Raw genomic sequence first — 15,702 nt, 5'->3', positions numbered from 1 at the left:
ACATGTGAGAACCAGGTGGACTGAAAGCCATGTATCCAAATACAAGATTGTAATGCCATTGTAAATGTCTGGGAAAATATTTTGCCTCACTTGTCTTTCCCTAAATAATCACCCTGGGACTCTGTTAAAAGGCTTGGACAGGCTTAAAACAACCATAAATATTCTTTCTTTCAGATACTACAGTATGTTTCCACTAAATGTGAGAAGATCTGCGATTGTCCTTTGAATGCTGCTCCCAAGTCAACATAAATCCAAAATGTTTGAAATTGGGCTATAGTTGGCAGAGGGTTGCACACTGTCTAAGCCGGAACCACAATCCTAGTCAGGGTAGGTCACAACACAACCTAAATGATCCTGTGCTCACCCTACAGTAGCTTGGCCCAGAGTAGCCAGGCTTAACTTAAGCGACAATGTGTAAAGAATTTGTTCAACACTTTAGTTACAGTAACTCAGTGAAACCACCACTAAAAGACTTCACACCAGTTTTGAAAAATAAAGAATATTTTTACGAGCAACCTAAGACTAAAACAACATAAATCCAGTAAGTATATCTTGATATATGAATTGTAAAAAGATTAAAGTGTAATATTGTGCTTAAAAACCAAAAGCAACAAGCAGGGACACCTGTTCACACTTGATCAGGATAAATCCAAAAGATCAAGCTGACCGCGATGGAGTGCAGGTCAGATACCGAAGCCACATAGATCCTGCTGAAAATAATACCTTTCCGGAGGATGCGCAGTCAGTACCACAACTACGACGTTACCACGAATTCCGTTACAACACAAGTGTTTACAACAACCTGCTTTAGGGAATGCGGTGTTGGACTGGTGTTGGATTTTAAGTCCAACACCTTCCGTCCTGATACTGGAGTTGAAATAGTAATTTAAACTATTCCAAAGTTCAGCACTTCCCTAAAGCAATTCATTGTAATGGCTTGTGTTGTAATGGAACTCGTAGTAATGACACAGTTGTGGTATTGACTGCGTTGTTAAGCCACACATGGTTTTGGCATGGGTTGTAACAGATGCTATTCTCTTCAGATACAGAGGTGTACCGAAGTCATGGTGTCAGAGGTCCAGTACTTATACCCATTTGAGCCTTTGAAGTGGGGGAGGCTTCAAAGAGGGTTCTTTGAAGTGCACACAGCCCCTTTCTTCTCTGCCATGGCTATAGACTAACTACGAGGGGGTATGCAGCTCTTTGTGTGGGAACAGGCATAAACCATAGTCAGGTGCAAGTGTCAGCTTCTACCTCCTATCCTGACCATGATGCCCCATCAGGATGTTAATGGCCTATCAAGATGTGAGTGGCCCATGAGGCCCACCTCAGCTCCACTTGTGCATGACTGTCTAAAGAGAATTATCAAGGCCCAGCTGTCACCCCCTCCCACCGACGTATATTCAGAGGCAGGAAGAGGCACAGGATAGCTTAAGAAAGAAAATGCCAACTTTCTAAAAGTGCCATTTTCAAACTTGCAACATAAAATACAACTTCACCTTAAGGTGTGATTTTAAACTGTTAGTCCAGAGACACCAAACTTCAAATGTCTATCTTTTCCCAATTGGGAATTACATTTATAAAATGTAACAAGGTAATCCCAATGTCAACCTATTGGAGAGATAGGCCTTACAGTAGTGAAAAACAAATGTAAGAGTATTTCACTACCAGGACATGCAAAACTTAAAGTTCATGTCCTACTTTTTAAATACACTGCACCCTGCCCTAAGGGCCTTTTAGGACACATCTTAGGGGTGCCTTACTTGTAATAAAACAGAAGCTTTGGGTCTGGCAAGTAGGTTAACTTGCCAGGTTGACATGGCACACACAAGCTCTGCAGTGGTAAGCCTGAGATGTTTAAAGGGCTACTGAAATGACTGGCACAATCAGTGATGCAGGCCCACTAGTATCATTTAATTTACAGGCCCTGGGGAGATATAGTGCACTTTAATAGGGACTTATAAGTACATTAAATGTGTCAATTGGGGATAAACTAATGTTACAATGTTTAGAGTACAGAGCACATGCATATTAGCATTGGTTAGCAGTACTAACATGCCCAGAATCCTATTGCCAGCAAAAAGGAAGTTAGAACTATAGGGGGGAGGCAAAATGTTTGGGGGTGACCCTCCAGAAAGGAAAAATTCTAATACCACATATAAAATGTTAATCTAGTCAATAGTTAGTCAATTGAATTCAAAATAGAATTAGCCCAAAACAATCCAGGTACATCAGGATGACCTTTCTTATCATGAGGAATGTTAGTAGCACCCAGCGATAGCCATGAGCAAAAATCTTGCTTTCATTTGAAGATGAAACCTTTGATCAAAAACATTAGCACCAATCAGCATTATACTTCAGCATCAGGTTTCAAATGCCACCTGGCCAAAGGCCACAGTTATCTTCAAAACACAGAACGCATGTTCCAATTTCCATGAATGATTATGTGAGGGGCCCCCAAAGGGAAAACCTGCGTGGGAAATCAATTTCTGTCTTCAATGACAAACAAAGTCCCCTGGTTTCTGCCTCTTACTCCCGGAAGGAAACAAGCCAAACTTCATCAACGTTTTTGTAAAGGTCCCTGTGAGTGAAAACAAAGTTAAAATTGTCTAAATACGTTTTACTAGAGATTAACACAAGTAAACTGTAGGATCAATCTTGATATAAATCCAAGTAGACAAGGTTGGTGAAGATTAGGTCTTTATTAAGTACCTAGTGACAGAGACCCCATCCAACTCCTAGGACAGGCAACTGTCTAAAGACCAGAACACAGCCCACCATAGCAACAAGAGGATTCTACATTGTACATGAAGTCAGAGAATAACATTAGCATACAATACATGAAACTAAGACATTACATAAACCATGTCATTTAAGGCATCAAATTAATTTACAGTGAGTCTGATTAATCACCAAAGATTACTGGATAAACAGTTATATGGTAAATTGTACCACTAAATCTCATACAGAGACTAAAGTTTCATTATGCAAAATTCTCACAATGTCGTGTTGGACGGAATGATGTCTTTCATATTTCACTTTTATTCTAACCTCTTTGATGTATTTCTAAAGATAACAATTTACAAAGTTAAACAATTTTATGGATGAGTCAACACTAGAGAAGAATACCTTAGCTCAAGTGGAGTTGTCTTCAGTGCCCCCTTTTAGCGTAACACCAATATTTATTCATCTGAAGAGAAGTCTGACATTACATCAAGAAATTATAAAAATTAAGATCAGAAGATAAATAATATTATTTACAGATATCCCATCAAAGAGGAACGCAGAAATGAACAATGACAATCAAAAGGTTATCGCCAACCTCCGCAACAGAGATCATAGTGGTAATTAGGATTTTGTTAATAGCTATGAATAATCAACCTGGTAGTTGTTCCCTAAACCCTTTAAATATTCTACACTGAAAATGGATTTCAGTATTGTCAAGCTTGTCAACCCTCAAGGATTTCAGTAACAAAAGCATGACCATGCAGGGGTTTATTTACCCTTGCAGTATTCCAGCTGATACTTCTAATTTCTATGATACCTGCCTAAAAGGGTACAGTTAAAACCTGCTGCATACCACCAAGATCTTTCTGAATAACAAACAGAAACCACAATTTCCTTCCTGGAGGATGCATCTTTTCTTAAGTCCCGACCACTCTATTTGTAGCTGAAATTTAAAATATAATTATTTACCTTTATATTAGGCTTTGAAACCATACAAGGTGCTTGCACCTTTGGTACTGGAATTCCCTTTTCATCTCAGTCACATCAGACTTGCAACTCTTCAGAGGAGAGCAGGTAACATTATGTAAGTGACTGACAAAAACAAAAACATGATGGATGGAATACATTAGTTAATCCCAGCCACAGCTGCTTTCAAGTACAGCCATCATTTTTTGCTCACTTTGCCACTCTAGACAGAGAACAGCCATATGTAAATCAGTGGTGGTCCCATCCAAATGTAAACATAAGCAACTCCAGACCAGTTTTAGCCTATCTAGGTATGTATAGGTTGATTCCTTTGGCCTTGAGTGAACACAGCCAACATCTCAGCATATACGATTGCATCGAGGGTGTGGCACTGAGGAAAACAAGCAAGCAATAAGTGGAAAGCTTGAATTAATCTCAGTCACTAGCAATTATTCAGTAATTACTTTCCAGTCGATTGTTTCTTTTGCCTTCTGTCCCACTGTGGACAGAGAGGAGGTGGCCTACCAGCTAGAGTAATCGACCTCAAAGCTGGGTAACCGAGTTCGAGTATTGGCAGCGATGCTCACATCCTGTGATTTGGGGCAAATCACTTAAACCCCCCGTGCCTAACAAAAAACAAAAAAACGAATGTGTCCATCTAACGCAACTGGTGTTCATGTAAAGCACTCTGATACCTTTGGATCTAGTTTGTGCTATATAAAACTCAGAAGCCATATTCAAATCAGCCTTCATCCAGTTGCAATAGATACAGTGCAGCAAAAACTACCTGGCCAGGTTCCCTACAGGTGGGAACGCAGGTCCATAGATTTGTTTTGCCCTATTTCGGGCTTGACAATAAGGTATAACTTGGTTCCATTGGCACAGTGAGCATGGGACCCCAGTCGAGGCATACCGGTTGTACCTGGGGCACCTCACTGAAGAAAAAAAGGGGTGAGGGTTGGTATGCTAGAATTAATCTTAGCTACTAATAATTACTGTGACCACTTTCAGGTCTGTTGTCTTTTGCCCACTATGACACTCTAGGCAGAGACTAGCCATATACAAATAGTGCATGCAAAACAGTCATGCTATTTAAGTGTATACCTGCAAGTAGTATAGATATTTGTAAAGCATTCAATCTTATCTTCAGTTTTTGAGATTGTTCAGTTCCTGTATTAAATCAGAGGCTTTTATCTGTGCCACAAATTAAAATAAATTATGACTCACATAGGCATTGGCCCAGAAGACGCTGCATATTACAGATGCATAGCTGAGGAGAAGAGTTTTAGTGCCGCAGAGTCTGTGACAATTACGTGGTGTACCCACTAGATATCATGCCACTTGAAAAATTGGGCAAATAATACGACAAGCTCTTTGTTAATGCATTTTTTATATACTACCAGTGTGAGGAAAAAGTCTCGTAGTAGGCAGATTGTGGGATAGTTTTTTCTGAAACAGGCACCTCTTCCATAATCCGCGAAGATCTTGAAAAAAATATTAGATGTGAATAATTAAGAGATAAATATAGGCAATATGAAGTTAATGTGGTTAAAGCTTCAGTTTGTGTGCTTTCACATTGATTTCAAAAACATAATTTGCCAGACTATCTGAGACGGTCGAGCTCCGATTTCAGAGGGGAAACAGTTGAAACACCGTGGTCTAAACCACAAGTATTCCGACTCCTCAAGCGAAACCACGCTGCCTTAACCACGCATATGCCTTAACCAGGCATGTGCGTGATTAAGGCAATGCTCAGTCTAGCTTCTGGCTGCATTGGACGGAAACAGGAATACCTCACAGGGAGAGATCCGCAGTGAGGTAAGTGTCAAGTCAAGTCAAGTCAAGGACATTTGTATCGCGCACAAATCACATCTGAGGAGTCTCATGGCACTTGCAGACGGATCTGACAAGAGAAACAGATGGTCTATTATGCAAATAGCCAAAAACAGCTGTGTTCAGGAATAATGTGGAGATTAAGAGGCATTTTATTCCATGAGGCAGGGGCAAGGAAAGAGAATGCACCCCCTCCATTTCTGGAGGTCGATATTCTCCGAGGCATCAGTTGTGACTCATTACTAGATCTCAATTCTCTTTGAGGCAAATACCATCTTAACTTTTGGGACCAGTATTTTGGCCCATTTCCATACATGTATTTGTGAACCAAGCATAAGGTTTTAAAGAGAATTCGCTTTTTCACCGGAAGCCAGTCAAAGCTTTTTAAACAAGGAGACGATGGGGTTCTTCTCGGGAGATTGAGAGTCAGCCGGGCTGCGGTATTCTGAAGGACCTGGAGTCTGGGGGCTGAAGTGGGGCTGGGAGGTGGATTGGGGGTAGTTTTGTGGGCTGGGGTGAGTCAGGGATAGTTTTCTGGGCTGGGGATGGGTCAGGGATAATTTTGCTGGCTGGGAGTAGGTCGGGGTTGTATAGAGTGCTGGGGGTGAGTCGGAGTAGGTTTCTGGGCTGGGGGTAGTTTTGTAGACTGAGGGGGTCGGGTAGTTTTCTGGGCTGGGGGTTTGGGGCTAGTCCTCGGGGCGGGGGGGTCAGAGGCAGTTTTCAGGGCTTGGGGGTCAGAGTTGTTTTTAGGGCTAGGTGGGAGTCAGGGTAGTTTTTTAATTAGGGGTTAGGGTATTAGGTCTCAGGGCAGGGGGAGGGGAATGGGTCGTTGGGGTAGTTTTTAGAGCTTAGGGGAGCGTGGGGCAGCTTTTAGGGCTGGGTCAGGGCTTGGCTGGGTCAGGTTAAGGAACATGGTTAAGGGACAGGGTATTAGGCCTCAGGGCAGGGCGAGGGGACAGTGTGGGGGTTTGGAGGGGTAGGGGTATTTGGAGATTGTAGCTTACAGCAGTGGTGAGGGGGGTCGCAACCTTATCCATGTATACCCCTTTACCATTCATGCCTTTACTACGAAATTATGTGGTAAAGGCATGCGTGGTAAAGGAATGTGTGGTTAAGACGCAGTCGGTATTAAGACTGCGTTGTTTAGGCATGCGTGGTTAGTAAATTTGTGGCTCCGACAAACAATTATTTAAGAGTTACTATTGCAAGTTATTTTTTATACTCACAGAAAACATCCCTAGGTGTTCAGGTAAAGTACTAAATCAGAGCATGACATCATGTAATAATCATTATATTGCTTAAAAACATTTTGCAATCATGATTATGTACATAAATGGATTTCTTTAACTTTAAAAAACATGACACAAAAGCAGTAGCAGTTAAAAACGTAAAAATACTTTAAATTTAAATTCCTTCAAATATTAGTTAGGTGCATTGTAAAGTGCACATTTTCTTTGCACATATGCCGATAACCCTCCAAGACATTCGTTTAAGCCAGGAAGAAATTTTTTATGATCATTTTAATGTGCACTACTAAATTACACTTGTGTGACACACGTTCTTCTATTTGCGCACAAATACACAATTTATATGGAACATTAACCGTAGGGTGAACTGTGTGAGGTGTCAACAGTAGAGGCAGGGGCACTGATTTAAGGGTAGATACCACTTCTCCACTGCTGTGAAATGCTTATATTTAACAGGTTTACTTAAATAAGGCGTGTTGGCATCGATCAGTCTGACAATTGGGCATCTTTGTGTATATTTTGTTTTAGTTTAACTCTATAATAAACTATGGGGCATATTATCAAGGGGGTTTATCTCCACTTTTTTGGCTTTAAAAGCCAAGAAAGCAGAGATAAAATTATCTCCCTATTACCTAGCTGTCGCTAACACCAGTTAGCGACAGCTAGTAGGAGATAGCGACCATCTTGGGCCCCACTTTGCATGTCAGCGATATTTATCACTAATGACATGCAAAGTGGGCGTGCCAAGATGTTAGCGACTGGAAACAGTCGCTAACATCGCTATCTCCTATTATGCCTAAAAGAAAATAGATTTTATGAAGCATTTTTATTGCATTTAATGCATGATTTTTTATTGAGTTTTGTTTTTCTGCCTCTTTGAACCAGGGCCACAATGATGAGTAAAAGATCAAAGTCTACCCTGACACCATTAGGGTTGAGCCCCTAAATCCTGTTTGCAACTGGAGCTCGACTGTGTTTGTATTTTTGTCTTTACACCTTGATACCCCTGCCTGGGGACATCATGTTCATCAGCAGCCCCTCACTCAGTTGCTAGTTAACCTTCTCAAGACATTTCACTTACTTTATACCGAGCATATGAGGCATATGTTGAGTGACGGGCTAAGAATAGCGCAGCAGCTTTTTATATCAGCAGCCAACCTAAGCTCTGCCAGGAAGCTCGGCCTTTCCAGGATCGTCTGGGCCGTTGTCCTGAAAAGTCACCCATACTCTGGCCCGGATTTACAAAGGTGTCACACAACGCAGCGCAGCAACCAAAGATGCATGAAAAGGAGAGAGAACGGAAGAGCCCTATCTACTATGATAGGGCACTATCCTGCTCTCTCCCTACTGTTGGTGCACAATCAGGCTTTCTAGCGGGGAACAGCGTTTACAACGCAACTTTTACCACGCACTACCTTTACCACGCAACTTTTACAATGCAAGTCGTTACAACGACTTGCGCTGGGGGGCGCTGTAGGACAGGAAATGGTTTAATTTACTATCCAAAATCTTCCCTACTATCCACGGGGACTGGAGTTGGAATAGTAAATTAAACTATTCACTATCCAGCGCCCCCCAACGCAAGTCGTTGTAACGACTTGCATTGTAAAAGTTGCGTGGTAAAGGCATGCGTTGTAAAAGCATGCGTAGTAATGACATTCATCCCTTCCTAGAGCCACACACACATCTTTGCACCATAGTGCACAGGTGCCAGCGTCATGTCTAGCAGAGGTTTTGTACAGGAAGGTTACCATTCCAGTGCAAAATGCTATGCGTAGACTAACTTTAAAACTTTTTCCACTTCGGGCGTGTGGTAGGAGAAATAAATGCATTTTACCCTCTTCACACCTACTTCAAAGTGGTGTTATTTTTTGTTGGCTGTCTATTATTGTTCACAGATGTGGTTTTGGCTCAATGCAATTGCATGAGAATGGCAATGTACCCCTTCTTGCACTTTGCTCTGCAATGCATTATTTTTAGGCTACTTTTCAATGGAAAACAGAAAATACAAAAATGCAAACAGCACAAAATGTTTGTCAATCTGGGACTTTGTGTTGTTTATCATTATAGACTGTTTTGCCAGCTTGGTACTTTTAGAAATAAAGCAATGGGTCTGATTTGCAAACAAATTAGTAAAGCTACACCCAAGATTTTACACACCCTGGCATGGGTATGGATTTACCGAGTTTTTACTGAGAATTTCCTTGGCATGCCTGTAACTGTTATGGTTTCCGTTCATACGCCTGGAAAATCCATAAGCAAATATACACCAAGACAAAATCAGAAGATTAAGTAGAAAAACATGTAACTTTTTTTTCTCCATCGCCAGGGAGAAACAATTTCTCTCCATTGAGGAACTCCGACCCCTAGAACCCATCCATTGTTCTTTATTATTTATATTTTTTCGAATTTGTACAGTGCTTTAATCCAAAGCATTGGTGCAAAACAAAATCTGTACGAAATTGCAGAAAAAAATACAAATAGCTACAGTAACAGATGTAACAAAGAAAGTTGCAGTAACTATCCAGATTTTTTTTTTTTTTAAACAAGCAATGATAGGGAAAGACAGAAAGAATCAAGATGATCATTCTAGAAAAGTAATGGACGTAAACCTGCATGTTGATTGGAAGTAAGTCAATCAGATAATTAGAGCAAGACCTTTAGTGCATTTAAGGACGATGTGGAAATACTTAAAAAGTGATACAGAGAAGGTAACTAAAGTAAATAATATATGTAAGAAAGTGATGTGAATAGAGTTAGAAAGACCAAACACACGCAGACAGACGAATAACAGTGCATTGCAACGAAATCAAAGGATATTGTGGAAGGCCGCAGTAACTGAATTGTGATAAAAAGGGAGATCAAATGAGGAGTCCAGCCAAGGGGAGTGTTGGGAGTGTTGCCTTTGTTTTCCACTTTAGAACGGGATTTACTCTTTCTCCGATTGGGAGTACATTTCGGACTTTTTCAGATTATGGAGAAAAAGCAGTGTGTGAATTTCCACAAATTCACATAGTGTTCCTACCCTGCAAAATCTGAGTGTGAATAAATTCTTTTACAAGTGTAGAACCAGCTTTTGTGAATTACAACAGTGGTTTTATGCATGCAAATTGATTTGAGAATTGTGCTTGATGCCTTTATCACTTTTATTGACTTATAACACGCCACTTTTAGTGTGTAGACAACAACACATATAGCATTACTTCTATACATCTTCATATTAACATACATATAACTATATATTCTGTAAAAGTGTAACCTTATTTTTTTCGGTACGACTAGGGGCAATTTCACAGCCCCAGACGTTTTTAACTTTCATTTACTATGTAATCCGGATAGGTAGACTTCGCTATATAGGGGAAGAGATTTGTAGTGGAGGTGGAGAACGCTGTACTTTGACAGAGTATTCCACAACCACGGGCAAGCATGATATGACATTCTAGGAGTAGGCCTGAATGCTGATACATTCAGTGGCCACCATGCAATCATCTTCCCGAAGTATTCTCAACTTTATTGTTCATAATCTGAAACCCAGCTGAGCAATACAAAATGGACTTAAATCTACTAGGATTTTGCTAAGTGCTTCAACATAGTGGTTGATCACACCCGAAGAGCATAGACGTGCCAAAACTGCTCAGACCACCTCCAGGACTGGATAAGTTTAAAATTCAGAAGATGTGCTGGGATAATCCTTCCAGCTACATACGCAGTACCACAAGTTCTCTCAAACTTTTAAATTCTATTTGGGACTATATATTTTTGGAACAATTTTATTCTTTTGTTACTATTATCCTAATTTGATACCGTATATAGACTGGTCCCCTGATATTCCTAACTTGATTTTTCAGTCTTCCCCCAAATCACACAATTCGTTATTTTCATTCTTTCTTTAATGCGTCTTCCCAAGAACAACTATTTATTTGTCTACATTTTCAAAAATATATTTAAATATTTTTTCTATAAAAGCATTTGTTCCTATTTTTTTCTATGTGTGGTGGGATGGGTGTAGTAATTGTGTTGATAAAAAGATACAGGGCTCCAGGAACAGCACTGTGCTGTGTCTAGGGCGTAGTTCAAAAGCACTGCAGTAATAGATGGAAAGGAACAGTGAATATTCATTGTAGGGAAACCTATATTTATTTATTAATATGTTACCCCTATAGGATGCCTTGGAACCCCAAAGGACTGGGTGTTTAATGGCTTAAAACATGCGGCTCCTGGATGTTGGAAATAGCATAACTTCACAGTTACTAAACACCCAAAAACAGTTTTCACTTTGTGGATTAAGATAGAATCTCCATGAACAGACCTATGTGTAATTTAACCTAAATTTGCATTTTCGTTTGAGAAATTGCTACCAAAATGACGCAGTTATTCACCACTCAGATTTACAAATTTCATGGCAAAAGAAGACTTTTGATAACTGTCGTGGAAATTACCCTCATAAAATGTATTTTGTGCTGCCTGTGCCAGGGCTGGCTTAGAGCAAGATTTTCCACTTACCTCAACTTCAGAGGTCCAATACTCAGTTCAGGCTGCAGTTAATGACCGTGCTCTTCATAGGATTGGCCTCTGAGGCCACAGAGGCAGGGGTACTGTCAACAGCTTGCACTTGACAAAGATTAGCCATCTTGGAGGGGACAGAAACAGTTGGCAGAACAAAGCATAGCCTTCATACTACCTCTTTTAACTTGGGGATACCAAACGTGCCTGACAGGATTTGCTCCCATTAATTCACAAGGACCTCCAAGACTTTCTGGCTCCAGTGCCAGCAAAAGGAAAACAGTTCTTGGCACTGACAGAGGGAAAAGGCCTCATTTAAATTGGGGAGTGGTTTAGAGAGAGAGCCATACCCTCTTCTGATTCAACAAGGTGCTAACCATATCAGATTTAGGATTTCTGTGAAATTTTACAGTAAAGCGTAGAGCAAGTGCTACAACATAAGATGGGCACAGGGGGAGAAATTAGAAAGAAATGGGTGGTAGCAATTCTCCAATCAACGGCTAGCATGTAGGGTAAGACTGGGCACCGCACCACCACCTCAAACCCCTTTGGACCAAGGAAGATAACACCTGAAGAAAGAAGGCCCTGCTGGAAAAAAATGACCATAGACCACCTATGGACTGGAAGTGCTCTCCAAGGGTCAAATATTTGACCTCTTTTTTGCCTGCTCCAGGAACATAGAAGCAGAAGGACTCCTGACTCCACAAGAGGACCATTGACCACAAAGGACTGGACTTTGCAGGAGCATTGGTCTGAAAGAGATCTGGTGCCTAGTAGCCTGTGCTGAGGACCTGGGAACGGCAGCAGTGATCAGAAAGAACTTTCCCAGCAGCCTGAGAAATATGTACTCAGCAATTGTTTCCATCTCTGCAAGATCGCAGCAAGATGTTGAGGGTTTTCCATGGATGGCATACCCAACACGGGTAAGAAAAACAGATGTGTTCTAGAGTTTGTTGCTGCACTCAAAACTGGTTGAGCTGGATCCCTTCTTTTTCAGGTTCCCCATAGTGCATCCATTCACCTACAATGCATTGACATAGCCGGTCAACTTCTCCCACAAGACCACCATCTTCACTCCACTCAGTGCCTATAGAGACAGATCATGTTGTTCCCTGTAGTGATCTACAGCTCAGATGACTACAAGGTCTGTCTCCTCCTCAGTGAAGTTCCTATTCCTCTTGAGTTATGACTACTGGATCATGGAGGATGTAGCATGTCTTTGGCAGTCAGCTAATTAATTAAATCCAAGGGGAAGAGCCTAGGGTGTAAGCTGTATTTATGTGCTTGCAGGGTTAATGTTTGCCAGGTATGTGAGATTTACATCAGGTAAATAGTGTGTTCCTGTATTTTTCTTTTAGGAGTATCCATAGCGGAGGCCATGCACTATAGTTGTATTTCAAAACTATCATAAAGTTACCTGTAATAACTTTAAGGTGGTGAATTCAGTTGTTAGAGTTTCCAATCATGAAGGCATAATGGTTTGAAGATTCATAAATCTCAATCTTGTGCCATTATTTTCTCTGAGAAATGGTGAATATCATTCAGGCGAAGCTCTCAGCCTAGGTGTAGCTATAAATACATTTCTTTTGTTGACACAAATTGTTAATGAGTACTGCCGATGGTATACATGCATACATAATCATGATTAGACATTTTGTTTACATTTTCCAATTACAAGATAGTATTAGTCATATATACATTCTGTGTTTTCATTATCTATCTATGATCCACTAAATATTAAGTATGAAAGCATTATAAAGATGTAAATGTGCATACTTTATAAGTGCACATAGTGTAGAATTACAAATATATTCGAAATTAGCAGTACCCATTAACCCCCACCCAATGAAATCCACCCCAAACAATACCCAAACTAAACAGTAACAACTGTTGCTGCTACATAGACAATACATCCCACCAGCTGCTTCGTATCGGGTGACTGTCAGGTCTGAAACTACTGGGGAAGGGGAAGGGGGTGCACGGCTGAAGAGGGGGGAAGAGAAAAAGGGAGAGAGGGAGAGGGCGGAAGAAGGAAAGGGAAGGGGAAGGGGAGGGGAAAGGAATTTCTAAGGAGGAGGTATAAATTTGCAATAATCTAGAAATCAATGTATCTGCAAAAGTTGAGTAAAACTCCACAGTGTTTTATTACAGGCTAATGAATTAATCGCCATACAAACCTCTGCAGTAGTAATCGGAGCCGCCAAGTCTTTGGCGGTCGAGTCTGAAATAGTGGGACGTTGGACCTTTGTCAGGAAGCAGGTTGTAGCAGTTGACATGTCTAAGAGGGGAGCGGTATATAAACGTGCATAGTATTCTTAAAATGCAGCATTTATTGGAGCCTGGGAAGTAACCAACGTGTTATGATTATCATGTATCGTCAATATGGGAGTGGGAGTTGCAGAAGGTTTAATCAATCACGCTAACAACGTACCTGCTCTTTCCGCCTTAAAATGTGTGAATTAAAGTCTATCAGCCTCAAGCCTTCCAGTAATTCAGCATACTTAATCCTAGCGGCCTGCAGAGGTTCTATGCCTTCATCGCTCCTCTGGGCAGCTATCTCCAGAGCCTTTAAATCCCTCTCCAGGTCTGTTATACCCTTAATATTCACTCCGTAACCCCTCCAAGGCCCCCAACGAAACCTGACAAATGGTTACTTTAAAGGCCTCCCACTCAAAGGATCTGGACGAGGCAGTACCCTCATTATCTACAAAATACGTAGTGATAGCTGTAGCCAAAGTGGCTCGATAAACCTGGTCCTCTAATTGTATAGGTTGCATTCTCTACGTTGGGATAGGAGCAGGGGAACCGCCCCAGGTCAGCAATATTTCTATGGGATTATGGTCTAATATGGTTTTGCCCAGATAATCACACTGCGCAACAGAAGGGGATAAGTAAGGGGAAAAAGGAAATAATCTAAACGAGTATGTAACTTGTGTGGGTAAGAATAAAAGGAATATTCCTGCATATTAACATGTAGGGACCTCCACACATCCAATAAATTCCAGCCTTGTTCCCATCTTGTCAAGGTAAAAGCCTTCGATTTGGCTGTAGTATTAGATAAGGGAGGATGAGAGCGATGAAGATATTCATCAAATACCGCATTCAAATCCCCTCCCAATAACCTTGGGAAGTGTGACCAGTCTGAAAGTGCCCTAGAGACCCTTGTTAAAAATGCTTCTTGATCTGTATTCAGAGCATAAAGGGAACCCTACACCACCTGTCTACCATCCAATGCTCCAAAAAGAAGGACAAACCGACCCTGGTCATCAATTTTACTCTTGCTAAGGGAGAAGGGAACTCCTGCCCGAATCCATATTGCAGTGCCTCTAGAAAAGGCAGAATATGCAGTCGCATAAAATTGACCCTGCTATCGTTTTTGTAGTTTCATAGTTTTGGAGGGTAACAGGTGAGTCTCATGGAAGTATACTATTTGGGCTTTACGGCAGTGTAGTTGTGCAGCTATTCTGTGCCGTTTAGTGATAGTTCCCATAACCCGGACATTCCACGAGATGAAAGTATAAGATTGGCAGTAGATATCATCAGGAAATAACGATAAACCTCCCCGGTCCCCAACCCCAACTACCACCCCCCACATACCCACCCCAAAAATCCCAGACCATTCGGCAAAATTACAAATATTTCAACAAAGTCCCAATACTGAGGCGAACGATCAAACTTTGTTAGACCAAACTGTGTAAACAAGATTAACATACTTCACATTTAACAGTTGCTAACGGCTGCGGGGGAAGGTCGCTAACACTATTAGTATCCTGACAACAGCAATGAGCAATATATATGAAAACGCCCAAAACACTGGCCGGGTCAGGGAACTTTCTAAACCATCTCTATCTGTCGTGCAAACATATTAGGAACATTGTATACAGCAAGGAGAATAAGCAAGCATGACTGTAACAATACCACGTACACCTATGCAGGTAACTGATAGTGGACAGGGAGCACACTCCTGAGCAATGTTTCAAATAGTACATAAACAGTTTACGCCAGAGCATCATTGTTCAGTTGCGTGACCACAGAGGGGAACATCGCCACGCTGCCGTCAGAGTCTGAGTCTGTATTGACATCCTAGGACAGACTGGTACTAATGGATGGGCGAGATGTATGGAAGGTTGAGGCAGGTCGAATGCTCCCTGCCTGCCCTCCTTCACCTGCTGACGAAGCGGGGACTAGAGGCTGAACTCTGGGTAAGGAGTCCTCTCTTATGCCTTCGGGGGGGGGGGGGGGCGTGACTTTAGTTGCGAAGAATCCATTCGTCTGGCAGGTTGGACTTTGGGAAAGGTCTTGTCCAGCCAGTCCCATGCACTGTCAGGAGTATCCAAAAATAACGAGTGCTGATTATATATGATTTTCAGTTCTGCTGGGAATAATAAAGAAAATGTCAGGCTCGCCAGAAAGGAAAACCTTTTAC

The 15,702-nt window shown here is 41.4% G+C and overlaps 1 protein-coding gene across 1 annotated transcript in view; it reads left to right on the top strand.

Annotated features, from left to right (window-relative positions):
- MTTP (microsomal triglyceride transfer protein) overlaps nucleotides 1-15,702 on the top strand; it is a 289,877-nt gene that overhangs the window by 237,776 nt on the left and 36,399 nt on the right. The window lies entirely within an intron of this gene.

The sequence above is a fragment of the Lissotriton vulgaris genome, chromosome 3_1, assembly GCF_964263255.1.
Source record: "Lissotriton vulgaris chromosome 3_1, aLisVul1.2, whole genome shotgun sequence".
Classification (NCBI taxonomy): Eukaryota; Metazoa; Chordata; class Amphibia; order Caudata; family Salamandridae; genus Lissotriton; species Lissotriton vulgaris.
The sequence above is the reverse complement of the archived record's forward strand: the minus strand, read 5'-3'. Positions and strand labels throughout refer to the sequence as shown.